Consider the following 27536-nt stretch of genomic DNA (forward strand, 5'->3'; position numbering starts at 1 on the left):
TTGACTGTTTGAGAGTTAAGCCAGAAATAGGAAGCACATTGCTGTATGTAGCAGTTTGCTAGCAAGAAATCATCTCCAAATTGTTAGAAGTGTGATTACATTAATTGTGTCCAAACTGAAAGGTTAAAGAAATCAGTAGAAGTACCGTGTTACAGAATACAAAAAAGGGAATGATCAAATTAACTAATGAAGGTTCCAGCCTGTATGGATGTTGTTGGAACTTGTTATTTCAGACTCCCTGAATCATTATGTCCAAGGAAAGTGTAGCAGGAACAAAAGGAAAATATTTCTGTTTTCTGTTTTGTCATTATTTATTTATTCATTTAAATGAATGAAAAACCTTGGGGACCTAAAGCCTCCAATGTCATTTGAAAATAGCATTTTCAGTTTAAGCCCCAGCTGCAGACTCTTTTGTCTTTGAACTAAATGCAGCTGGGGCTGAAGGCACCCTTGGCAGAGAGAAAAAGCAGTTGTTTTCAGTTATTTGATTCTGCTTATTTCCTCACTGCCACTACAGACTATTTTTTTTTGCCTGTAAGTAGAATTTAAGTCTAGTGTTTAAAACCATACATATGCATGTTTTGAGTGGCATCCTAGTAAGCTGCATGGAGAGGGTATAGTCTTCTCTACCTTTCAAAAACTTTGAAGTATCCCCACGGGATCTCTTCTCAGTACCAGAAAATCTGGAGTTTTGAAAACTCAGTCAGTCAGCTAATAGACCAGAGTTTGTTTGTAATGATAGGCAAAAGAAAGGAAAAGTTTGGTGGGGTCCTTTTCAATCATGCTACTACTCCTCACTCAGAGAATGATCCTCAGTCTCACTCAGTTCAGAGACAGCAGGACAAAACCACAAAATGGCTAAAATCCATGTTTTGATATTCATATGTTTCAGAAGTCTGATTTTCTTTTCTATAGATTATTTAAATCCCAGCAACACTCTTCTTCTTTGTTGTTGCATATTTGCCAACCAGCACTTACTAGAAAAGCTCTGTTCAGGACAGTTTGCACATCTTGTAAGGGTCTGCAGTGCTTCAGATGTTGCCACAATTCGATTTAAACTCTGTGACCATGAGGAAGTAAAAGGTGATGATCAAAAAAAAATTGTTCATCCAGGATCCAAGTTTCATCAACTTTTCCCAAAGCCAGACAGCCAGGGGTATGAGAAGCTAGTAACACATCAACGAGTTTATTTTGAACTAGCAATTTCAGGAATTACTTCCTGTTCACAGTAGCAGCAAATGTGTCCTGTGTCCTGCTACTAGCATCCCACTGCTGTCACCTTGTTGAAAATATTAGATGGAGTTTTGGTAGGATACTGTTGAAGCCACAGCAATATGAAGAATAAGTATTCAATCAAAATATTCAAGTTCTAGTTCCTATTCAGCGACACAGTGATGTAGAGAACACAAGCCAAATGCAAGCTCTGGCCAGCTGAGATTATTCTTTTGTCTGAGGAGTGTGCCAGTGTAATAAGGAGCTGACAGAGGTGGCTTCCTATAAAATCTCTCTCTTCAGTCTCTGCAGGATCAGGTGGGGGAATGATAAAAATATTGTTCCTGGCTTTGGAAAGTCTCCGAGAATACCCAAAAATTAAGCAACAAAATTTATGGCATCCTTGAACATATTCTGAATACATAAAAGAAAAAAAAAAAGTTTTTTTTTTTTCATTTCCTTGTTTAGTAAGTAGAGAAAATGCAACCTAAATCATTATTTATTTAACTCGCCACTTATCCAATCTACTATGTGTTTACTATAAAATGTATGTAAACATCAGTGTACAAACAAGCTGCACAGTATGAACCCAGAGATGGACACCTCTAAATCACTTCTGTGCAAGCAAATGTGTGCGTTTGCACACACTTATTTGGAAATATGTGTGCCTTTGTTTACTTGTTCTTCAAAGTGAGTTCCTCACACAGGTCAGAAGGAGAAAAGCTGATTTGCAGTAACTCTGCTGACTTCTGTAAAGACTGAACTTGGCATTAGGCTTTTGTGAAGTTACATCAGGGCAGAACACATCCTTTGCTGTTCCACCTTGCAGACTTCTGAGAAATTTGTTATTTCAGAGGAATGTATTGACTCTGTGTCCCAATTTTCTTCCTGAAGAACCACTTTTCTCAGAAACAGAAATTTTCTGAGTTTATTTTCTATTTGTGCATAGAAAGATAAAACAGAAAATAATCGTTGTTACCCTTTTTTACATGTAATAGTGATCAGTCTCTTAGAAATCAAATGTCAGTGGAACATTTGTTGTATATTCATGACTGAAATAATATCATTGTACATTTCTACAAAATGAAGTTCACTTTCTCTGTAGCTTAAACTATTTGTAAGGTAGCGATCTGTAAACTCCTAAGTGTCCAATAATTGAAATTCAGCAATGATATTTTTCATTAAACATTCTTTTTCTGACAGCACACACATGCAACATGCATGAAATAGTATTGTAAACCTTGGGAGTTCACTGTGCTGACCCATCTCAATGAACAGCTTTTCTCTTTTGAGCTTGTGTGTACTGCACATCCTTTCAGAACACAGTCCCAAATCGTAATGATGTCCCAAATCACAGGATTAATGTGTCTATGAACAGACCTCTTATGCCTCCAGAATGAAATACTCCTTGCTAATTTCTCTTCAAGACACCAGCTTAATTGCATTTTAAACAAATGGGCTGCTTTGCTGGCCAACTTTTAAATGAGATAACAGCAATGTTCACTCTCCAGCAGTGATGAGTGCTTTGCAGTAGATTCAAAACTCTGTTCAATAACAGGTTTAATCTCACACCAGCAGATTTACTGCAGAATAAACTGCCACTGAGCTCATAATTAGTAAAACAAAAAACCCAACCTACTAAATATTATTTTCCAAAGCAGCAGGCTATGTTTTAGTGGAAATTTTTAGTCCTATTCTTTGTGTGTTTTATTGATTTTATGTATGATATTGGGAATTCATGCTATGATTTAAGATAATGGTCTTTATTGATCACTTAAGCAGTTGTTTAGCTACATAGTAACAAAATGATGCTCCCATTCACGGAAATGTGATGCTGACAGCGGGGAGACCACAGAGCTTCCCTTCTTAATGTTTATTTCTTTTTTCCAAAAGCATATTCGCTGCTGGAAAACAGCAACTGCAAACATTTGTGCTTTAGAAACAATCTTCCCATAATTTTCTTTGTTGCAGCTATTAGTGGCCAATTGTGATTCAGTGATACCCAGTTCAACAAACAGATGTTCCAAAGTATATTCTCTGTAGCATGAAAACAAATATTAATGAGGTAATTTGAACTATTGAAGAAAAGAAAATAGTGAGTACAGAGTTTCTAATGTTTGAAGTCATGCCCTTCAGTGTTTTCTTCTGTTTAGTGGCTGTTAATTTTCAGAATCTGTGTTTAAATACCAGAGAGAAAGTTGTAAAAAGGGCTTCATCCCACGTTCAGGCTTGTGTATGCATGCTAAATTTATACTCAGGAAGGAGAAAGTTGGAGAATGTAACTGAAAAATTTGGTCTCATGATTTTAAATCAAAGCACAGCAAAACAAAGCAAAAAACTCCCAAGTGATGTAAAGTAGTTGGAAGAATATATATTTTTAATTAAAAAGTAGAACGCATTAGTCCAACATCTGAACTATAGGGTAATGTTTACTATTGCACTTTCACATTGCATGTGTGTTATTGTGTTAGATAGAAGTAATTATCAGTTTAAGTAATTTCAGAAGGTCTTAAAACGTTATACAAGGAACAGCATCTAGAATCATAGAATCATAATGGCTTGGGTTGTAGGGGAGCTCAAAGATACCTAGTTCCAACCCCTGTTGTGGGCAGGGTTGCCACTCTCTGGACTGGGGCTCAGGGCCCCATTCAGTCCGGCCTTGAGCACCTCCAGGGATGGGACATCCACAGTTTCTCTGGGCAGCCTGTGCCAGCGCCTCACCACTGCTGAGTGAAAAATTTCCCCCTAGCGTCTAACCTAAATCTCCCCTTTATTTTAAAGTGATTCCTCTGTATCCTATCAATATCAGGCCTTGTGAAAAGTCATTTACTCTTCTGCATGCAAGTTCCTGTCAAGTACTGAAAGGCCTCAATCAGATCTCCCAGGAGCCTTCTCTTTTCCAGGCAGAAAAAAACCAAATACCTCAACCTTTCTTCATAAGAGAGATGCTCCAGCTCTCTGATCATCTTGGTGGCCTCTTCTGGATCCACTCCAGCAGCTCCGTATCTTTCTTGTGTTGGTTGCCCCAGGCCTGGACTCAATACTCCAGATGGAGCCTCACAAAGACAGAGTAGAGGGGGACAATCACTTCCCTCACACAACTTGCATCTTTTCATTCAGCCTAGGATGCAGTCAGCCTTCAGGGTTGCAAGTGCACACACTGTTGGTACACATCCAGCTTTTTTCCATCAGGACACACAAGTCTTTCTTAGCAGGGTTATTCTCAATCAGTTCTTCTCCCAGTCTGTAAACATATCTGGGATTGCCCTGACCCAAGTGCAATACCTTGCACTTTCCTTGTTGAACCTCTTTAGGTTCATGTGGGCCCACTTCTCAAGCCTGTCCAGATCCCTCTGGTTGACATCCCTTCCTTCTATTATATCAACTGCATCACACAGCTTGGTATCATCCACAGACTTGCTGAAGGTACGCTCAATCCCACTATATCATTGCTGAAGATGTTATAGAGCACCAGTTCCAAGACGGACCACTGGGGGACACCACTCATCGCCATCCACTGGCTGTGACCATTTAGCCCATTCTTTATCTGTCAAATAGTTCACCCTTCAAATCTATATTTCTTCAATTAAATACAAGAATGTAGTGCAGAACCAAGGTCAAACCTTGCACAAATCCAAGTTCATGACATCAGTTGCCCGTCCTTGTCCACTGATGTCATCACTCAATTGTAGAAAGACATCGGATTGGTCAGGCATGATCTGCCCTCGTTGAAGCTATCTATCATGAAGCACCTTCTCATCTCACCCGGGCCTTAACATGGCTTCCGGTAGGATGTGCTCCATGATCTTCCAAGGCACAGACGCAAAGCTTACAGGCCTATAGTTCCCTGGGTCTTCCTTTCTTCATTTTTTAAAAACGTGAGTGATGTTTCCATTTCTCCAGTCACCAGGGACCTCGCCTGACAGCCATGACTTTTCAAATATGATGGAGAATGGCCTGGCAACCACATCAGGCAGTTCCTTCAGGACTCTGGGATGCATATCATCCAGCCCCATAGACTTGTACACATTCGGCCCCACAGATGGTCTCTGTCTTTCTCTGTTCTTACAGTGGGAAGGATTTTGATGCCCTGAGACCCACCTTGTGGTTCAGGGACTTAAGAGATGTGGGAAGCCTGATGGACAGTGAAAACAAGGCAAATAATTCATTTTCCATGTCTATTGTTGCCTGTTCTCTCTTTTCATTTTTCAGAGGGAATACACTCTCCTTTGCTTATTTCTTCTGATCAACGAACCTATAAAATCCATTTTTGTTATTTTTCACATCCCTAATCAAGTTTAGTTGCATGTGATCTATGGCTTTTCTAATCCCATCTATGCATGTCCAGATGACATCCCTATATTCTTCCCAGCCACGTGTCCCTGCTTCCACTGTCTGTATATTTCCTTCTTTTCCCTCAGTTTGACCAACAGGTCCTTGCTCAGCCACCTCCTCTGCCTGATTTCTTATGTGGGGGGAGAGCTCCTATGCTCTCAGAAAAGTGTCCTTAAAGAGCTGCCAGCTCTGTTCTGTTACTATGTCCCTAAGGACAGCTTCCCAGAGGTTGTAATTCAGTAATTCATTAAACAGCCTGAAGTTCAGGGTCCTGACTCTGTTCTTAGCCAGGCCCATTCCTTGAGATCATGAACTCAACCAGGGCATGGCCGCTGCAGCCCAGACTGCCTCCAATCTTAAACTGCTTGATGAACTCCTCTGCACTGGTGAGCACCAGGTCAAGTAGCACTTCACCTCTGGTTGGTAATCAAATAAAGCATCCTATTCAACAGGTCAATTTTTCCTGATGAAGATATACACAAGAGTATCAAAAGGCTAACTTTCATACATTGCTTTTCTGTAGAAATACTTTATTTCAATAGAATTGTGATATTACAATCACTGTGATAGTGTGCATTATACACAGAACTGTGTTACCAAATAGAACCTGTGTGGCTGTGCTTAAATAAGTATATAACAATTGCTTTGGTTTTTATTCCAAACTTTGAAGAAGGTGTACTCCAGAAGAATCAGTGCTCTCCCTTGGCTCTGATTGCCTACACTGGTAGAGCCCATGTTTCCTTCTGAAGGAAATGAGAGTGCATGAAGGTATGGTGCAAAAGTATGCCTCATATGACATCCAGCTCACAGCTCCTTGAGTGCTCACCAGCCTTGAGTGCTGGTAGGCACCCAAGAAACTTCACAGAATGGGTTTGTTCCACAGTTTAGACATACTGAGATTCATCATATACAATGTATCATCACTTTGCTTGCCTTTATGATTTCATGAAGTTCTATTATGTCCTTACTAAATTAAAGTAGGTATTGTTAAAGACTACAAAAAATCCTGCCATCTTACTGTCTGCAATTCCTTTCTGTTTCTATACATGCAAGTTTTTGTAATCAAATAAGAAGGTATCAAAAGTACCATAACAAAATATGAAGGATTCTAGCAAAGTTCTTCTCAAGGATCTGATTTTTTCTCCTTGTTTGTCATATCCCATAGAAACAATGATCAATGGCTACAGAAGGTTGTCACACTTTCAGTATTTCTTAATATTATTTTTTTTTCCAAAAGAAGTCTGCACTTAGATATATGAGAGAGTGTGGATACCCCTCCTTGTCTGAACAGCCTCTCTGCAGCTGTAGATCTACTAATGTACTGTAAGTGCATTCATTAATTCTTATGCTTCTAGGTTCCAAATGGAACAGTGGCATTGACTTACCTAGCCTGACAAAATGGAAACATTTTTTGTTTCATTTTCTATTTCCCTCTTCTCTGATAACTTTTGTCTGAATAAACCCAGAAACCAGAAAGTGGAGATAAGGTCAATGTCAGAAAGGGGGATTACTAAGAGAGTGGAGAAAGTATGGTGTCTTTTTCCATTCAAAACAGCACTACCAATTCTCATACCGAATCAATTAGTATCAATAAAGCCTTTTTTTTCTTTTCATGTAAAAATGAAAATGTATGCAACAGATTATCATCTCAGAGAATACTGAGTAGAATTCATGTGTAGAATACAACAGCTCAGTAGTTCATCAAAATATCAGAGGATTATAAAAAAAAAAATGTAAAATTTAACTTTGAACGTAATGAACAGTCTGTACTTCAGCCTTTTATATGTGTCCCTCATGAAAGACATTAAAAATTTTATGTCTTCACCCTGCACTGAAGTTTTATCTATACTGTTCTTGATTTGATTCTGGGCCTTCTGTGCTTTCCTGGTGATTGCTGCTACAGTAGCAGACTGATTTATAACCATCTTTTGTATATTTTGAACAGGAGGCAAGGACTCCAAAATTCTGGTTTTATTTCTTGGCTCCAGTACAGACTTCCTCAATGCCTATAATAATTTTAAGCATTTGTAAAATAGAAGTAAGAATATGTTTCCCTACTTAAGGGTTATGATGATAGACTTCATATTGATGGAGAGTAAAATAAATCTGTAAAAATCATGGCCATATTATGTAGATAGCTTTACTGATAATACACATTGCTTTTTATACAAAGATGTTCTCTTTGTATAGTATTTGTAAGAGCTAATCTTTTATGTCAGATCTAGCATGTTGTACCTGAATGATATTCAGATTCCTCCATTCTCCATCTAGGAAAAAAATATGTTTTGGAATTATTTGTTTGTTGCTCTTGTCAATGAAATGTATTCTTCTGGCCAACTCAATATTTTCAACTACAGGCCCCCCCCCCCCAAAAAAATGCTTTTTAATGTCTTATTTTTCTGCATTATCAGCAGTATTGCCATGCCTGCGTTCTAGGCCTGCTGCAAATTGCTCTACATTCTGAGAAAAAATACATTCAAGCTGAAGAGGAAATGAGTTAAATTGACTAGTGCTATTTAGTCTATTTATAGGACATTCCACATTTTTTAATATTAAAACATGAAGACTCTGGATGCTTTTAGAAAGGTCTCTATAAGGTGTAATGTGTAAGAAAAGAACAGTGGAAGAGTAGTGGAAAGAAATCTGGAGAAAGGTATGGAGAGTTTCCCAAGAAACGAGATAGATATTTACTAGAGGTATGGGAAATATGAATAGGAATGATAGGGAAGGTGAATGCCAGTGTTTTAAATAGAAGGTTTGAACTGAATCTAGAGGAGTGGATAATATTTCTAATAATAAAAATATGAGAATGCAAATAGGAATGATACAAAATTTGAGCCAAAATTTTGTGCATGTAATATGATAGTGCTCTGGTCTTTTGTAAGAGATTGCTGCTTTTAAGTCATTTTAAGGACTATGCATGCTAACATCATCTACTCAGTCTTTTCTTCCTGTAGTAGGGCTCTAAATGTAATGTGTTTGCAATTCTGAAAAAGAAAATTAAGTTAGTCCTATTTTTCTCTGAACTCTGACTTTGTCACCCTGATAGTTCCATTTCACACTTGCCTTCTCTTTATACCTTGGAATTGAGGTACCACAAATATTTGTTCCATTCTCTCAAAGAACACCTGTGAACTCACATGTTTTCTGTGTGCACGTTACTGAGGGTACCATTTTATCAGACATGATTTAAGCCTGTGCAGAAGCCCATTTAGCAGTTGCTAACTGTTGAACAAATTAATCAGAGATTAATATTTATACTGTTTTCCCTGCACAGCAAAAGTGTTAAATGTTATGCAAAGTCCACTAAGTATCAACAAATACTTAAAGCTACCTTACCCATTGTTAATACCGTGTTTTATATGTTACAAATAAATTCTTTTTGCGTATGCAAAAAAAAAAAAGACTACTTTTAATTCATCCTTAGAGAAAAAAATATCAAACATAACAGTTTTAATTTTACCAAGACCTTTTCACTCTAGTTCTGTCTTGTACACACACACACACACAAAAAATTAGCAAAAGCAACTGCAAAGCTTCATGCTGAAATCTTTTGAAGGTTTGTTGATGAACATATTTGCTAAGGATTTACAATGAATATTCTTCCTATTGTGTTACATGATTCTGTGGATTGAAGCCTCCTCAGAGCTGCATTTTGCTTTGACCAAGAAATATATCTTACTTATGAAATTTTCAGTAGCTGAATTGGAAATAAGGTAAAAAAGCATCACAGATGAAATGTTAGGAGACAGGACTCAGCAGCAGGAAATATATTAATGGCTGGTGGATAATTAGGAACCACTTCATGTCTCAGTGTCACTTTTGCCATGGGATTCATGCAATGAGCCTGGTAATACTTGCTCACAGTTGGATTTTAGTAGGTATTTTGCTACAGCTGCAGCTGCAACTGCTACAGAGTGCATGCATATGTGATATCATATATGCAGTGTGCGTTTGGATTTGGCTGAAATGTTTTGTCTCTGTGTGAGTTTTGTGTTTCTTTTACTGTTTGCTATTTGCCATTGTGTAGTAGGTATGATTCCACCTTTTCTGCTCATTCTCACATTTGCTCATAACAGCTTTGGCTGATGGTATGAGAAGTTTCTAATTGTACGGGGAAAGAGCCAGTTTTCCTGTACAGAAAGCTGCAGTCGGAGTGTCAGTGTATATGAATAAGGCTATTGATTCTTTGCTATTATATTCTTCTTTCTCCAGCATTTCTTCTATTAGAAAAACATTCAGAATACAAAGTGTGACTGATAAGGCAAAGGTTATGATAAATGTAGGGGAAAACATTTCTAGATCCACTAGGAATACTAAAATGCTCCTACTGTTTTAGGAGGAATACTGAAACAGGTATGGGTAAATTACTTAAGCCATATGTAATAACATACCAAATTTTCACAACTTAAGGTAGTATTTGCATGTCCCATTTATGTCGTTGAGCTTAACCCTGGGGTATAGTGAAGAAACTTATACTTCAATTCCTCATTTAACAGAATCTGAATAAATCTAGTGTATCCTGACATTCAGGCACATACGCTTTTTTAAAAGAAAGAGTAGGTTAAAAATAAGAACCAAGATACTCATATAGAGAACCTGAACTATCCCCAAAATAAGATAGAAATGAACAGCAAAACTCCATCAGACTAAGTATATGTATATATCCTACCAAATGATGTAATAAATATGATACTTAGGATACTTAGGAAAGATATAACAATAGACATAACTTTGAGTAGAATGTGAAGAGTACAAAGAGTCTGTGAGGTACTGAACACCTTCAATTTCTCCATTCTGAATTCTTTCTGTAAATTTAAAGCTAATGATGCATTGATACATCTTTGTTTGTTTGTTTTAAGGTTATATAAACTAAAGAGGCAGATACTTAAAAATTCAATTCAAAGTGATGTTATAAAGGCAAGAAAATTCAGTACACTGCACATCCAGTAGTCTGGCTGCTGCTGGTCTTGAATATCAGATACTTCTGGCAAATGTTGATTGTTATCAATTAATCAAATTAAACAAAATTTGTTCTTAAAAACTGTGTTTTTAGTTTTTTAAGTTGTACAGAAGATTAGTATAAATGAAGGACAATCATATAGCAGGTTCTATTGTACAACAATATTAATGTTTAAGTGTTTACATGTATATCACTTTACTCAAGGAATTCTAGCTCAACTTAAAAACATCCTGTGGCATGAAATTTTCAGGGAATGTCAAAATTCTGGATTAATTAGTCCTTCTTAATTCTAACCATTTAAATAATACATTAAGCTATTTAAAGCTGCCTAGAACTCTGGGATTTCCTACATTTATTAGATGCTAAACTTGTTTTCTATAATGAAAATTTCCCACATCAAGGTAGATTGAATCTACATTTTAATATATTAGTGATCTTTTTAGATAATAGGAAAGAAAAAAAAAAAAAAAACCTTTCACATATGTAAGAATGCCTCTTTAGCCAAAAACTCATAAAGACTTCTGGTATGTAAAGTTATTGAGCATGCAAGGCTCTGTGGATGAAGAGCTCCCCAGGTATACATTGATGAGGGGACTGGAGCTGTTTGTGTCAATGGTTTGCAAATAATGGGTCTCCAGGAGAATTTTAAAATTGCAGTTTTCACTTCAGACTGTGGTGCTTTTTAGGATGAGCTGAGTTGCTATGAGGCTTGGCACTCTTCAGTGCACCTTAGGCAGCAGTTCTTATGCTTCCATTGAGATTGTAACAGCTGGCCATTACAATCAATCAAGTGATATTTCAGGGATATTTTTTCTTCAATGTTAAGGGAAAAAAAGAAAAAACAAAAGATATTACAACTGTAACCTGTTCCAGAAAAAAAAAAAACAGAATTTAAAGATTTACCTTTAGCTCTAAAAACAGGCACTTGTCAGTAAATCACAAACTAATCATGTGTTTATATTTGTAACGCTGCAGTATTTTTTATTAATATATAAACACTCTCTCTCAACATCTGAGTATTAATTCTGTGTGGGTGTTAGTTGTGTGTTTCAACAGCCTTCTGCACATCTGAGTGCACTCAAGTGTAAAATGTATGTAAACTTCTGATCAGGACTTCATTTGCCAAATCACTAAATATCATTTAGATTTTCCTTGCTTTAAAACATACCTCCAAAGCAAAGGAAGGTATTGAAAAAGTATGTGAAGAAAGCAGGATTCTGAAGGGTAGACGGGACAGGCATAGGCTTTCAATTTTGGCCAAAAAATCTTAGTAAAGTCTAGGAAAGCAATACTATCTAACGTAAATTTTCTGAACTCCTAAACTGGACTAGGAAGCAAGAGAGATGTGATTTGCTCCCATGAAAAATTCATCTAGAGACACAGCTTATGAATAAATCTTTCCGCACTTCACAGAGTAGAGTTTAAATAAGTTAAATTATTAATTTTGCATAGCACCTGTATCTTAATGCTTTAATGCTCTACATTGTCTAGAGTAGCTAATCCTATATGAACCAGATACTCATTGAATAAACCCGTGATTATTCTATGTGTAATTAAAGAAAGTTATTAATGAAACATTTTACTGAGTATTGGCAATTTGCTTATCAGCAACAACAACAACAACAAAAAAAAAACAAATCATGAATGCAGTAGTTATAATCACAGTTCTTAATGCAAAACACATTCTACCTGGGGAGTACCTAGGTAACCACATATTTAGCTATTTTGTTGCTTAATGTCTTCAGGGACATTTAACAACTAAAGCATCTGTACGTAAAAGATCAGAACAGGGAAAATTACAGAGGAGCTATAGTATGATGTAAGAACAGTGGTAACAGCATGTTTATACACATAGACGGCAATTTTAGTCAGCTGGGTGCATATTCTACGTGATGCCAAATTTCATCTTTCCATTTGTTCATGAAGTAATGCAATTGACACTAATTCACATGGAAGATAAGGAACAGTAGGTTCAGAAAGAAAAACCACTTAAACATCCCAGCGTTAGCAAGTGCTGCTCTTCAGGGTTAATTCTTTCAGTGTATAAACATTGTTTTTCCCAAAAATATAAACCAAGGGAACAAGAAAGCCTTCTCTTAGGTGAAAGGTCAATGAAAATGGCCTGTTGAAGCAGAGAGGATCAAAGCACTCAAAGAGGGTTACGTGAAGAGGTTTGTTTCCTCCATCAGACAGTAGTGGTCAGACCTTTGATAAAACTGTATTTTTTTCCTCTGCCATTAATTAAATGAATTTCTTGTCATTCCCTTTACAGGACATTGTGGATGACCTCCAGGGGGACCGAACTCATCAGAAATCAGGTAGGGCTGTTGTTCTGATCTTGATTGAAAGCACTGAGAAAAGTTTAAGATCTTTTACCATTTGTGTGATTGAGGGAAAGAAACATGGAGAGAGGAGGACTGTGTCTTGGACCAAATGAAGTCTGGGACTTAGCTTCTTTGTTTGAAGGTTTAAAATTGAACAAAGCTCAGAAGGCTTTCAGGTGTACTTTTAGTATCAGTTCTGTCACCTCTGAAGTTTCATACAGAGTTCTACAGCTCTATTTCTCACAAGAAACATTCCAAATGATGAAGATGGTCTTACAAATACCATGATATCTCATTATCATAAATAATTAAGTAGGACATAAAATTATTTTTTGGGATACACTATATTGAAATATTTTCCAGTGACTTTAATGAAAATTGCTTCAGGGTGATCACTTATAAACTACCAATTTGCATAATAAAGAGAAGGTTATTACATATGGACATCTTCTAAGATGTGCACTGTGTTGTAATAATTTACACATTCGTGGAAATATTTTCCACGGCATTATCTTTTGCTTAACTGACTTTAGGAAAGCTACTAAGCTATGGGGAAAGGAGAAAAAATGTTCTCCACTCTCCACCTTAGTTAAAAAAATAATATATATATTTATTTACTTGTTTGTTTGTTTATATAAATAATCTTCAGGAACATAGAGGTTTCCAGGTAGCTGGCAATAAAGTTGCTACTGTGTGAGACAGAGAAGAGTCTTAAACATAAGTCCACACTATTATAGCATATTCACTATGCAGAAACATATATTGTTTTTGGCTGTATGAAGGATGGGTGCTGGGGTGACCCAGAACACATAAAAAATGAGTTGAGTAGTATTCTGTCTCTCTCTCTATATATATACGTATATTTATAATAAATTTTATAATATGAATTATATTATATAATATAATCATAACAATATAAATATAAATAAATTCTGTCTCTATATTATGTTATATTATATATATAATGAATTATTAATTCAAACACCTCAGTAGTCTCATATTCAAACTCTGATTCAGCTACTATCTCTAAAGAACTGAATTGAAAATCTAAAGGATGACACCTCTTGGCTTTTTTCTATCATTTTGTAATGAATTATTTGGTCATGATAGTGATCTCCTCTAAATTAATGGAGTTGACTGATAGAGCTGTATGACTAAAATAAAATGCATTATCAGATATTTTTCCTGGTTCTGAGGTCTTCTTAGATTACATTTTCTACCACCTTGTATTTCATATAAGACCAGATCCACCATCATCATTGCAGACCTCCTAGCTAAGTTTCATCTTAGTCTTGTACTTTCTTCTCAAGTAGCACCTCTCAGATGACTGTTTGGGTGGACAGGAAAACATTAAAAGCTCTTGTCAAAGCTCTTAATATCTTATAATTCTGTTGCCATAATAGTCTTTTTTCTGGCCTTGACAAGTATATCATGTCCAAGTGAATGCTGCAATGAAGTCTGTATCTCTTTTGTATCACATGAGTATATTATATTTTGTCCACCCTTCTGTTGAGTTGTCAGCTGCTGCCTTCCATTATACTCTCATTGCCCACTTGTTAGATTTTCAATTAAGCACTTTTGTGCTTTCTTCTGTGTTGACCCAGTACTTGAAACTTGCCACAAGCATTTAAAAGATGACCTCATTAAATTCAAGTCCTTAAAACTCTCCCTTGTTATCATGTCTATAAAAGAAATAAGAAGAAATGTCAGGCTGGGGTTATTCTGTGAATTTTGCTTTTCTTACTTTCATGCTTTCCTTGTACACCTGTCTCTGCTTACAGTTTTCTGCTCTCTCCAGCCTGATGCCTTGTTTTACACTCTCTGGGAAATGAGTGCTTTTGTCCTCTTGCATGGCATATACTCACTCTATGATTTGGGGTCTCACGTTGTGGCAAAATAAAGATCCGTTTTGATAAGTAATTACAGTTCGGAATGAAGTTGTGAACGTATGGCTAGACTGGTTAAAGTTTTTACTTGCTTAAGCTTATCAGTCTTGCACAAAATAGGCATATGTGAAAGTATCTGTTTTTAACTGATCTTCCTTAGCTTTTAAACCTGTTCTGTTTTGGACATTTAAAGCTAGACTTAAGCTTTGAAACATACAATAACAACAAGATATTAGGGTTTTTGTAGATGTTCCCCTTAGGTCTCTCATTTCAGCTAAAGTAGATTCCTCCCTGAAGCATCTTGCCATTACTATGCCTTGCAGTGTTCCCTTCAAGTATGGATTCCATTCTGCAAGCCAGAGGTATAGCAAATGAATGCTGTAACAGTTCTGTGCTGCTTCAATGACTAGATTTTGGGTCTAGCATTAAAGTCCTTGACACTTCTCCCAAGTTGGTGCTTCAGGAATTGCTTGTTGGTTTGATTTAGTTTTTATATATTTTCCCCAATGTGGGGAAAATAATCTTCAGGAACATAGAGGTTTCCAGGTAGCTGACAATAAAGTCGCTACTGTGTGAGACAAGGAAAGTCTTAAGCATAAGTCCACACTCTTACAGCATATCCACTATACAGGAACATATATTGTTTTTTGGCTGTATTGAAGGGTGGGTGCTGGGGTGACCCAGAACACATAAAAAATGAGTTGAATAGTATTCTGTCAAACCTATGGATGTCCAATGCACGTACATCCTCAAAATTTTTGCTAGCAAAAAGTTTATTGTACTTAGGCATTAAGCCTCTGACTTTCTGTCCTGATCCACTGATTGCTATCTTTTCATTTTGCCAGTAATATGTGAGCTTACTTTAAAGTCTGCTGAAATTTGTGAGGACTCAAAGCATGCTTGAAATTACTTACCTGACTGCACTTTGTGTGAAGAACTCCATCCTCTCAGCTGTTTTAGATTAACTGTGAATTACAGTTCACTTCAATGCAATTAGACCTAATGAGGTGCACATGGAGACTATTGGGCCACTATGTAACCACATTATATGGGCTTGCTAGTTGCCATTTTAATCAATTGCTTTGACCTTTGATTGCAATGTATTACATAGTGCAAAGAAGTTCATCACCCAGATATCTATTTACCTGAATGCAGTGAGAGATGACAAAAATTAGCCTCTGATCAGGAAAATCAGTTTCTCTGGAAAGTCTTTACAAAAGAAATCCCACTTGCAAAATATTGGTTAAAATGATTGGTCATGTCAGTTAAATATTGCCATTTACATTTTACTTTCACTTCTATGACTTAATCTTGAACTTATGCTTTTTCTCACTGGCTGATTAGTAACTAAAAGTTACGTTTCATAAGAAACAATTTCATTATATCAGATTATGTTGTGGTAATGAAAATCAAGCATGACCTCATGTAAGACTGTTGAAAATAGGCAGGCTTCCTATAGGACAGTTAGCTTTTTTGAATTGTATGTATTCCTGATTCTAATTTAAAGAATTGAACTTTTACATCAAATTGGTGTTATTGAAGGGAGAGAGTTAAATATGATGTTAAAGCTATGACAGATGAGTGGTTTGTTTCCAAGGGAAACATTCCAAGCTTAGTAAAATGAAAAGTAATAAGACTACTTCTACAGGTTTTACACAGATATATATATATATTGCTTCCTACATAATAATTGCTCTTTGTTTAGTTTCTTGAACTTTGCTTTGCTTCTTATCATAAACTCTTGTTTTAAGTTAACCCCACCAGGCAGCGAAGAACCACACAGCCTGTTACTGAATTTTATATTTGTCTTAACAGAGGAAAAAGAAACAAAAACCAAACAAACAAAAATGTAATTTGGTACTTCTTAGAAATTCCAGGTGATTTTTAAGTTAATTAGAAATATATATACAGCTATGTATACATAGCTTTCAGTGGGGCTTTGTCTTGTCTTTTGCACCACAAAATATGGATCTCCCCAAAACATTTGGTAAGATTACCTAACCATTATTTCTACTATTAAAACCTTTGTAATCATGGCTTTCAGTCTTTAAGAGCAAATATTTGCAAGTAATGGCTGAAAGAATTCTCATTAGTCATTTCAAGGAGACTGAAATGGCTCCTTTTTATAAGTCTCTGTGGTATGTTTGAAAATTATTGTCTTACAACTTTCAGATCAGCTTCTGCACCACACCTTGTGAAAGGGCATAAGTAAGATGTGTTACCTAACAGGAACCTTAGCATGAACTCCTAGTTATGAGTCACACTAAGAAACAATGCCTTGATCTTCCCTTGAAGCTGCAAGCATGTAAACTTCCATCTTATTGTGCTTAGCTTCTAAATGAGAAAAGTCTTTTTATATTTTAATTAAATAACATCATAGTAAATCATGATATAACTGTGTGAAAGATGACAAGGAAGCAGATAAGATTTCTGGTGATTAAATGAAATAACAACCATTTTTATATGTGCGTATGTGTGTGTGTGTATATATACATACGTATCAGTTACAATAAAACCTGTTTTATAGTAACCTAAAAGTATTTAAACCCCTTGTATGTCTCTGACACATTAATGATTTTGTATTTTCCAAACAAGTGCCTAAATACATGGAAAATATGCAGAAATCCTTCAGTTAATAACAGATTTAATTATAAGTGAATTGTATGGCCTCCTGGTAATTGCTTAATGTATGAGGCACACTGACATGCTTGCAGATATTTTATACTGGTATCTTCATGTCATACAGTCTTCCCTCTGTTGTATATAGCTGCTATATGAACAAATATTACAGTTCAAAGAATTGTCCATATCTAATGAAGTCTGTTTGATATTAAAATGAAAAAATCCTGAATTATATGGAAGAAAAGTACTGGTCACCCAAGAAGTAAGTATACTCAGAATTGATGTAAGCTATTTTGCAATGAGTGGAAAAGCTGTCCCTGTAAGACATGATTTTGGTTACAAATGTTTTTAATTATCTGTTCCTTGGATTCTTCACCTGTACTGTACCGTAAATGATATGGGTGACAGCACCAGAACTAGCCTTATCTGAAGTAGCCTTTCCTATGCAGTTGAAGCATATTTTTATTTTGTATATCTGGTACAAAAGGTTCTTCCATCGTTTTCCTACTGAGAATTAAAGAGTTTGGAAAAGTAGAATAGATATTCCTTCTTTATGGAGTAGGCTGAGATGTGAGCTTGTAAAGGATTTATATGTAAATGCACAATGTGAAATGCACATGGACTTGACTTGTATTTGAAATCCCTTCCTTTTTCATTGCGAAGTTTGGTTGATGTCAAAGGCCATCTGTTTCCTGTAGTGCAGAAACATGCAGGCACTGAGAGAACAGAATTTTAATCTGTTCAGTAAACTACAATTTAAATGTTTGTTTCACGAATCTCAGTAGTTTCAACACTGGAATTTTGAGTACAGTGATTTTCTGCTTGTTTGCATGATCTGAGTGTTATGATATGTATCAAAGAAATGAAGCATGGCACAGTCTCACTTTGCAGTGGTACCATTTCAGACTTGTTGAGGATACCCAAATCTCTAATCTCAGCTCATTTGAGGGAATGAGCTGAATCTGATAAGAACCATATTTCTCTTAGTAGGAGCATGTTCTTAATAGGTGAGTAGCATTCAAATGAAGACCTTCATACAGGGTATGTACAGCCTTGATGCCATAGCTAGCTGTCTCAGTCTAGAAGATGCGTAAAATGTAGATCATCTTGAGAATCCAGATTGTTAGCTCTCAGTTTCTCACATAAATGAGTCACTGTTGCCTTAGTCCTTCTATTTGAAATGGGCTCCTCCTGTATTCAAGCATGCTTTGTTAAACTTTGAACTTTCGAGCACAAAGTCTAGAGGAAATATTTAATAATTTGAGTATAATGTTTGTACACATAAACACTAGATTCCTGTTGTTTGATTTAGCTGTGTAGAGTGGTCTGGAGCACTAGAAATTAACAGAATGTTGATTTGAAAATAAATCAGTGGAAGAAAAATTTCATTATGAAAGTGATTACATCAATTTTCACTGGTTGTATTAAACCAACCTAAGGGCCAAACCTAGTTTATGGAAGCCGTGAAGGAAGCTGGAACTTTCTCATTAATTATGATGCAAAAGAACAGAGCATCCATTTTTAATCTCCAGGAAACCTATTGAGCTATTAACTACATGTATGTCATGTATGATAAGATGTAACTTTTTTTGTTTTTACAATTCAGAAGACCAAGGACACTTTAACTACTGATGGCATAACTGGAATTTTTATTTATTTATTTATTTGTAAAAGTTTTCATTACCTGTATGATTCTCCTTTACACATATAGAGTATATGTTAAATAGTAAGCAGGATTCATTTGAAAAGGGAAAAGTTTTAACAAAGTTATAAAATAATTGCCAGGTCAACTTTCTGTCTCAACTGATTAAATCTTAAAGTTGGAAGATTTCCTATTATTACAAAAAGCTCTGACACAATACTTATATTACTTGTATTTTGATTCCTTCTAGTATATGCAGAAGCCTCATACTCTGTTACATAAAAAATTCTAATCCTGAATGAATAACTCTACATTTATATTTGAATCTAATATAATTTAGATGCCATACAGAGGAAAAAAGTATTCATCTGTAGTCCATATCAATGGAGATTTAAATGCCCACAAAGGAAATATCAATTCTTAAGACATTTTTGTCATTATAAAAATAGTGCATTTAGGCTTCTCATATCTTGTCAGCTTTCATCATGCTGATTAGCATTAAATAATAGCATTTTAACACTGCTGAACTGAAAGGTAGTGGTACAAATTTGCTAACAATTATATATACTTTATTGGTAGATAGTTTTCTTAATTGTATTCCTTCTCTAATTCTCAAACCTAAACTAAAAATTTTAAAATAAAATACTGTTCTCTTAGACACGCTGTTACAGTAATTTTAATTCATTTATATAAAATGTTACCTGTCAATGTGCTTCACCACACCTATTAAAACTTCTTACTTGTATGTAACATAAATCTGTGTAATTAAATAATTTGAATAACGGATGGAAAATTTGCCAGAATCATTACTGTTCTGGTTCTGTTATTTGTTGTGCTGTTTATTTGGTCTTTTTTTTTTTCATGTGAAAATAATAATAAGAGAATAATACTTCAGGAACATTTGCAAAACAGCATTTTGGCTTTAAACCCAATTAGAGCAAAAAGCACAATAACACATTATAATATAAATCAGACATATAGTTTTCCTTCAGGAGACATTCAGTTTTTAGTTTTAAACAAGTCCCTTAGAAGCTTTAGGGTTCTTAGGATGTCTAGAGTCAATTTTGAACAGTTTTGCAATTTACTACAGGGAATCTTCATTCAAATTCAACAAAACACTGAAAGAGGTAGTGCTTTGTAGAACTTAATTTCCTCAAGGGACCATCAGTGTGAAACCTCAGATGGGGAGAAGCAACATGTAAATAAAATATATCAACCTGAGTACAGTAAATACAAAGAATAGGTCTCTCATTTTAGATTGGAAGAAAAAGTTGTACCTTTTCACATTATCAAAAAATATAACGATACTGACTGTGATAAAAAGCAAAATTACGAAAATACATTGTTTCACTACGAGAGCATGAGATGAAAATTATTCTGTCAGAAGTTGCTAGTTGCAAATATAGGTTCTAATTATGTGATTCTCATTTGAGAGAAATTCTGCTAAACTTGGCTTTCATGGCTTCCTTCCCCAGAGATACAGTTCCTTTAGTATTTCCAAAGAAATTTCTAACTTTAATAGGGGCGATTTTTTTTTGTTTTGTTTTATGGGTTTTTAGCATTGGATGGTGACTTGTTTACATTTCAGTTTGGTGCTTCTAATCCATGACAAACTGTATGACAGCTTTTAGGCTAGAAAACCACAAATGATGTTATTGAGTGCTCTCATGATGATTTAGGACAGGAAAAAAAAAAAAAGAAAATCATGTCACATGCGTAGTCTGTCAGTAGTATTGAGTTAGGCTGAATGCTCATGGTTAACAAATTACTTCACACTAAAATTAACAGTAGAACCACCTCAATACATGCTTCTAGAAAGCCAGAGACCATATTTTTATTAATATTAAACAGTCCTACTGTTCTGTGAATGATGTTCCTTCAATATCATTCTCCAAATTACATGGAAATATCACTCTTCTTCTGGTTGAAGATTAAAGTTTTGGAGCTTATCTCATAATGGTGATATAGCTGTACAATAGAAAAATGTTAGATGTAGAAAGAGTTCTGAAAATATCTTATTTCATCAGGAGCTCAAAAAAAAAAAAAAAACAGATTTGTTAAAATACTGTGTATTTTTTTAAAGACTGTAAATGACTAGGTACAATTGTGACACTAAGAACATCATTACTATTATCCATATTATAGTATCTTTCTATATTAGTCATAAATAAAAAGCTTTCAGACATTATTACTATTTGTAAAAGCTCTTTTCTTGTTCACTGTATTGATCAGCTTAGAAGTTAAAAAAGGTGTTATGATATAACTTAAAACTGTGATTTTAATTCTGTTCAGAATCTTTTCACTTCAAGAGTCTAAAGGAGCCTGTAGTCACATAAATTCTGCCTTTAATTAACACATTATTAATCTAATATTATGAATTACAGAATTTCAGGGGTTGGAAAGGAACTCTAGAGATCATTGTGTCCAACCCCTCACCTACTTTTTGTTCCACTTTATTTAACCTGGTGAAGTGGGATTAACAATGAAATAAGTAGGTTTTTTACTTCCTATGCTCTGGGAGAATAGGAATAAAACTGGGCTTTATATATATATATATATATGTATATAAAGAATCACTTAACAATATGAACCTACTATCTTGGATTTGAAGATACATGTGTTGCATAAGGAAACAGTGTTGCAGTTTTCTTTTTAAAACTGTGCACTGGAGTTGATTTTTTTTTCATTGGCATATTATATCCAAAGGCTCTTGCCAAATGATTTTGAATATTTATAAAGTTAAATAAATCTTTAGGTTTACACATGCTTTATCTGAAAAGCAATTTCTAATAATTAAATAATTTGTACATTTCTGAAAGGAATAGACGGAAATTTTAGAATCAACCTGTTAATACTAATGACTTTCTCTGCCAGTATATCAGAACATGCACATAAACAGGGCCACTAATATGTACAGCAGAAGGTATTGCTCTTGGCAAGCCTTAGCTGGAAAAATGATAACACTTATATCTCGTCACCACAGCACAGCGCTGTAAGGTCAAAACATTTGTTCCATGTTACTTTCCCTATCTTCTTCAGTTTGACACAGTGCACTAAAAAGATATAGACCTGCTGTCACAATCCCAGTAGATCAAGTTGTTGATGTCAAATTTTTTCAACCCCTTCAGGGCAGAAGTACTGTTCTGGCAGCCTTGCCAGAGAGCCAGATGAGCCCTCAGTACATCATATAGTCACTTTGTTACTCTGCCTAGTGCTGATTAAATAGCATCAAGAGTAGAAAAGATTATTGTGCATAGTTACTTCACCATTTTTTCCTTCCCTAAGGAGGTTTGGCACAGTGGGTAGGGTTGTGTACTGACAGTAGTCACCATGCTGATTTGACAGTTCCTTTCTATCTTGTGCTTTATCCTTTGCCTTTCTACAAGCACTTAGTACAATGGCTCTCTCTTTCACCCGTTTCAAAATTTGTTGATAAATTATACCACGTGCTAAATAATGTGAATGAAAATAATAGGTTGTCGTGAGTGTTTCCTTACTGTGGTTTAAGGCTAGCCCTTCTTTTAGTGCTAATTGATGCCAGGTAGTTTGAATTTTTTGATCTTCATTTTTTTTGCCAGTTCCCCTGGGGACAATCTTTTGTCTTTCTTTCAGTTGAGGTTGGTAAGGCTATCTCTGTTGTGTTTTCTCTAGTGGTCTGGAGGTCAGCATTTGGGAAGACTTTGTGCCCCTCTGTTCTTTGATGTTGTACAATAATTTCGGAGATCAAATTGCCCCTCATTCCAAATTATAATCTGGCTTTAATTTACCTGAAAATATACTGATAGTTACTTATCTTGAATATCAGTATGCTGCAGCATCTCTTGGAGTGAGAAAAATATTTTTGTAACATAAAATTTGGACAGCACAGCATAGAATAATAGAATGGTTTCAGCTGGAGGGAACTATTAAAGGTCATCTAGTCCAACATCCTTGCCATTGTGAAACAGGTTTTGTTAGATGCAGTTATTTGAAGCTTTGTCCATTACAACTAATATAAAAAGAATTAGACACAGCTTCATTATCTCACAAAAGAAAAAGAAATTAAAATAAGAAAAAGTAGGATTCACTTGAAATAAATACACAAGTCTGACCCATACTCACCAAGACGCTACATTTTCATTTGCAGTTTGAACTATTTTCTACAGCAAGGATAACATGGATATCCAAAGCAATATATTCTTTTGAAATCTAATTTAATAGTAGAATCTTAAAACAAGGGGCACTACTGAAATAAATCTTGGAAGTCTCTTTAGTCACTTGCTGGGTAATGCATGTCGTTTGTAGAAGATTACATCATAGTGAGAAGTTTATGGTGATCACACACTCTTGATAAAGTCTTCCTAACTTTCATTAAATGAAAAAGCTTACGATCATTTGGCTTTGGTAATTTGCTTGTGTTTGAAGAGAGTACATGCTTATGATTTAACATGTTGTGATTCCTTAAGCGTGTTGAAGATGGGTTTATTGCATACATTTTTCCTAGTATTTAATAATAAAATGAAAATGAAAAAACAATGTCTTTTGCTGTCTTGATAATGGTGTAAATTACTATTTTACCAGAATTGCTGCTGCTAGGAATAATAGTGTAGAGATAATAAAGTTGATTATAAGATATCTAATCCAGTCCAGAAGGTGTTAATTAGGTACTTCTTTTTCCTTCTTATCTTCCTGCAATCTTATGTATCCCAAACATTCATTCTTCTAGATGATAGAGCTGATGGGATTTACTTTAGAGGCAGTTTTATAAAAAAACACACAAATGTACAGCTTTCCAAGCCAAGAGGAAAATGACTTTTCTGAAACAAATCAACACCTTACCTCTTGTTAGAACTGAGAGGGAGCTGATAGGGAATGGCAAGAGATCTCTGTTTTTTGTTTGAAAGAGAAGTAATGAAAATTTTGATTTTAAAAACAACAGCAACAACAAAATAAAACAATTACATTTTTAACAGCTCTCTTAATAAGTCCTCATGATCTGTCATACAAGCATTTTTTAAGAGAAAGAAATCAAGTTTTGTTGCATGTTTTTTCATATTATAATCGGTTTTAATGCCATCAAATGCTTTACTTGGAAGTTTGGTATTCAAGATCTCTTAATGATTTATGAGGCTAGGGTGCAGAAAGCTAAGTAATCCTAAGGGCATATGGCTCCACTAAAGATGACTATGTTATTTTGAGTTTATTGAGATAACTGATTTTGCTGGAGTACTCCAAAATCAAGTCATACCTGTATTTAATGGGTATAAAAATTTTTTAGTAGTTTTCATTTATTTGTTATTTGCAAATTTTTCTTACTGTGATTGGTGAACAGTAAAAACTGGTCAAGATTTACGTTGAATTGAAAGTAACCTATTGTTGTGTAGGTAATGTTTGCAAGGAGAATCCTCATTAAATCCAGTATATTAACAAAAAATATTAATGCACAATCTTAGCAGGACTTAGAAATAATTGACCACTTTTAACTATGATCTCACTGAAATTATTTTTTAATCAATAACCAAGTCAACACACGTAAACCTTTACTATCAAGGCTTTAGTTTTTGTAAAGCCATTATAAAGAACCAGCTAAGTGTACTAGGCTTGGGTTAAAGGCACTAGGCTGCAGAATCAGATGTGCTGTCTTTTTTTCTGAACATGCTTGTAGAAATGGAGAATGCTGATCTCTTGGAGTAGCTCATAATCCTACAGCATTTGAAGCTGTTGTGAACTCTGCTGGGGAATAATACTGATTTGTTTCCCTTCCTTTTGATGGTAGAATTGTATCTGTTTGGTGGGGTGAGGCAACTAACTGATCCAGTAACACGGTTATCGTATAAGAGATGATCACCACACTGAAATAAATAATGAATATATATAAAAAAATAAATAGCTGATGTTTTCTGAAGGGCAGATGTGTAACCAAAGTTGACAGAGAAACCTTTCTGGATACCACAATGTAGAAAAGGATGGAATTTGAGATGGTGTGATCTGTACTCTTTTTTAGGGATCAGGTGTACATTATCCATCTCTTTTCCATCATGTTCAACCTTCATGAAAGCTTAAAAGCTACAGTGGAGTAATGAGTAGCACAGTAATAATAATAATGATAATTATGAAGACATAATTACAGTAGTATGAACTATTAGCTAAAATAAAAATGTTTTTAATATAATAACCTTCTTTTTGTTGGAAGTGGCCACAGAAAGCTTGCTAATGTTCTCTGTATGTTTCCATCTTCAGTACAGTGTCCACTTTTGGGGAGTGGTTGAATAAATCAATGTGCCTTAATCATGTACAGAATTGGATAAAGAAACAATAAGGTACATTGTAAGATTAATACCAATATGCATTCCTTTTTAATTTTTGAGGAACCAGCCTATACATAATAAGCATGCTTAAATTAAAGTTACAGAAGGTAGTATAGAATTATTTTTTTTTCTGTGAAAAGAAATCGTTCTCTACAGCCACATAACTTAAAAGACAAATAACAACATTACCTCTCAGTTTCATTTTGTAAGAAAGCAACATATTATGTGGAACACTTAATTTGTCAAAATATTCTGGCAGCTCTCATCAAAAGGCCAATATAAACTTTACTAGTTTGGCTCATTAAATTGAAAATTGGCTCAGAAAAGGTCATGGGGAATTAGAGGTTACAGAACCAATAATCAAAGCAATTAGCTATAACTTGAGTCTTCTGAGCTGCCTAAAAGGGAAAGCAGACCTGACCTTGTCAAAGAGAAGAAGGATATTAAAATTGTATACCAAGAAGTAACACAGGCTAATAAAACTATGTAAAGCACTGTGGAATTTTTTTTTTTTTCCCCATCTCCAAAGATGATGTTATTTCTGGACTAAGCTCCCTATATGTTTTAAAAATTTCTTATTCACTGTGAGGATTCATATGCTTTTTAGATTGTGATAGTAGAGGCATTAAAGTCTCAGGGTCTGATGCTTCTCAGGAACTCTATTGTAAATCAAAAATAACTTCACTGAACTTACTTGAGTTACGTCAGTGTAAAAGTGGTATGAGAGTAGAAACAGGCTGTTAATGTCCAGATAGATTTTGATTAAAGCGATCTACTCTATGCAGTGAAAATGTATACTAGGTACACCACATTGTCAAATGCTTCTTAGTGCATGTGCACATAAATTCTTCATTCCTGCAGTAGTTAGCCATTTTCCTGGCTTTTATAGACTATCCTAAGTTGGAAGGGACCCACAAGGATAATCAAGAACAAGTCAAGGACCACACAAAATTCAAGCTATATTTCTGAGAGTATTATCCAGTCTCTGGCAGGCTTGGTGCCATGGCCACTGACGTGGGGAGCATGTTCCAGTGCCCCACCTCCCTCTCACTGAAGAACTGTTTCCTAATACCAAACCTGACACTCCCTTGATGCAGCTCCGTGCCATTTCCTTGGGTTCTGTCACTTTAATGGAGAGATCAACTCCTGTTGTTCTGTTTCTCTTGTGGAAGTTATTGGTGGCTATGAGGCCTCCCTTCAGTATCCTCTGCTCTGGGCTGAGCAAACCAAGCGAGCACAGCTGTTTCTTATACTCCATGCCCTCTAGACCCTTCACCATATTTCCAGCCCTCCTTGGGATGCTTGCTAAAAGCTTCATATCCTTCTTGTATTCTGGCACCCCAACCTGTACCCAGAACTCAAAGTGAGGTTCAGACTTCCAGAGTCAGACCAGAGAAGAGCACAACCTTTCTCCTGCAACATGATAATGCCATGCCCCTACCAGTTTGAAGACCATGGAGCATATTGCCAGTTTTTGTTGGACTGTCCTACCACACCCACCTGTTTGCAGCAAGGAAAAATAGACTACCTAGGTTACATTTTGCTTGCAACAGTGTCATCACAGCAGCTGTAAAACCAGTCTATCACTTCCACTGGTGCAGATTTTTACAAACGCTGCAGGCAGTCCCTTTCTCATGGCTGACAAAAAAGCATAGCTAGTGGCTATGACGGTGTTAAAAATAGTGTTTCATAGCTGAGGATTTGTTTTAGAAAATAGTATTATTGTGCTTTTTATATCTGTTGTAATTCCCAAGGAAATACATAGGAGGCAGTACTTTTGGAGCAACCTCTTAAATGATTGCTCTTAACTGGGAAAATACAAGGTAAACTACACTGTCCATTAGATTCAGCTGGATGCCAATAAAAGGCAAGGGACAAAATACAGCTAAATATCTTGCCCTGGGTCATTTGCAGTTCATCAATTGAATTCAAGTGAAACCCAAATTCTCTTCTGAATGCAACATGCCATTTCTTGTTAAATAATACAGTTTTCCTAGTAAAAAAAAAATTTAAAAAATTAAAATATTTAATATGACCCAGCTGCTCAAGTGATACTTTTGATGAAAAAAGCATAGGCTGGTTTTGCTATATTTGCCCTATGAGTAAGAGAACTTTCATCTCCCAGGTTAAGAGAAATGGTTAAATCTGATAAGAAATGTGGAGATAGGGTTGGCATTCCTTAGATGTTCCGCAAATGTCCTTTTTTATCAGCTGCAAAGAAAACAAGGTTTCTGGATATTCTCCAATTTTTAGTGTATCTGGAAG

This window comes from Gallus gallus, chromosome 8 (assembly GCF_016699485.2).
Source record: "Gallus gallus isolate bGalGal1 chromosome 8, bGalGal1.mat.broiler.GRCg7b, whole genome shotgun sequence".
In the NCBI taxonomy this organism is placed as follows: Eukaryota; Metazoa; Chordata; class Aves; order Galliformes; family Phasianidae; genus Gallus; species Gallus gallus.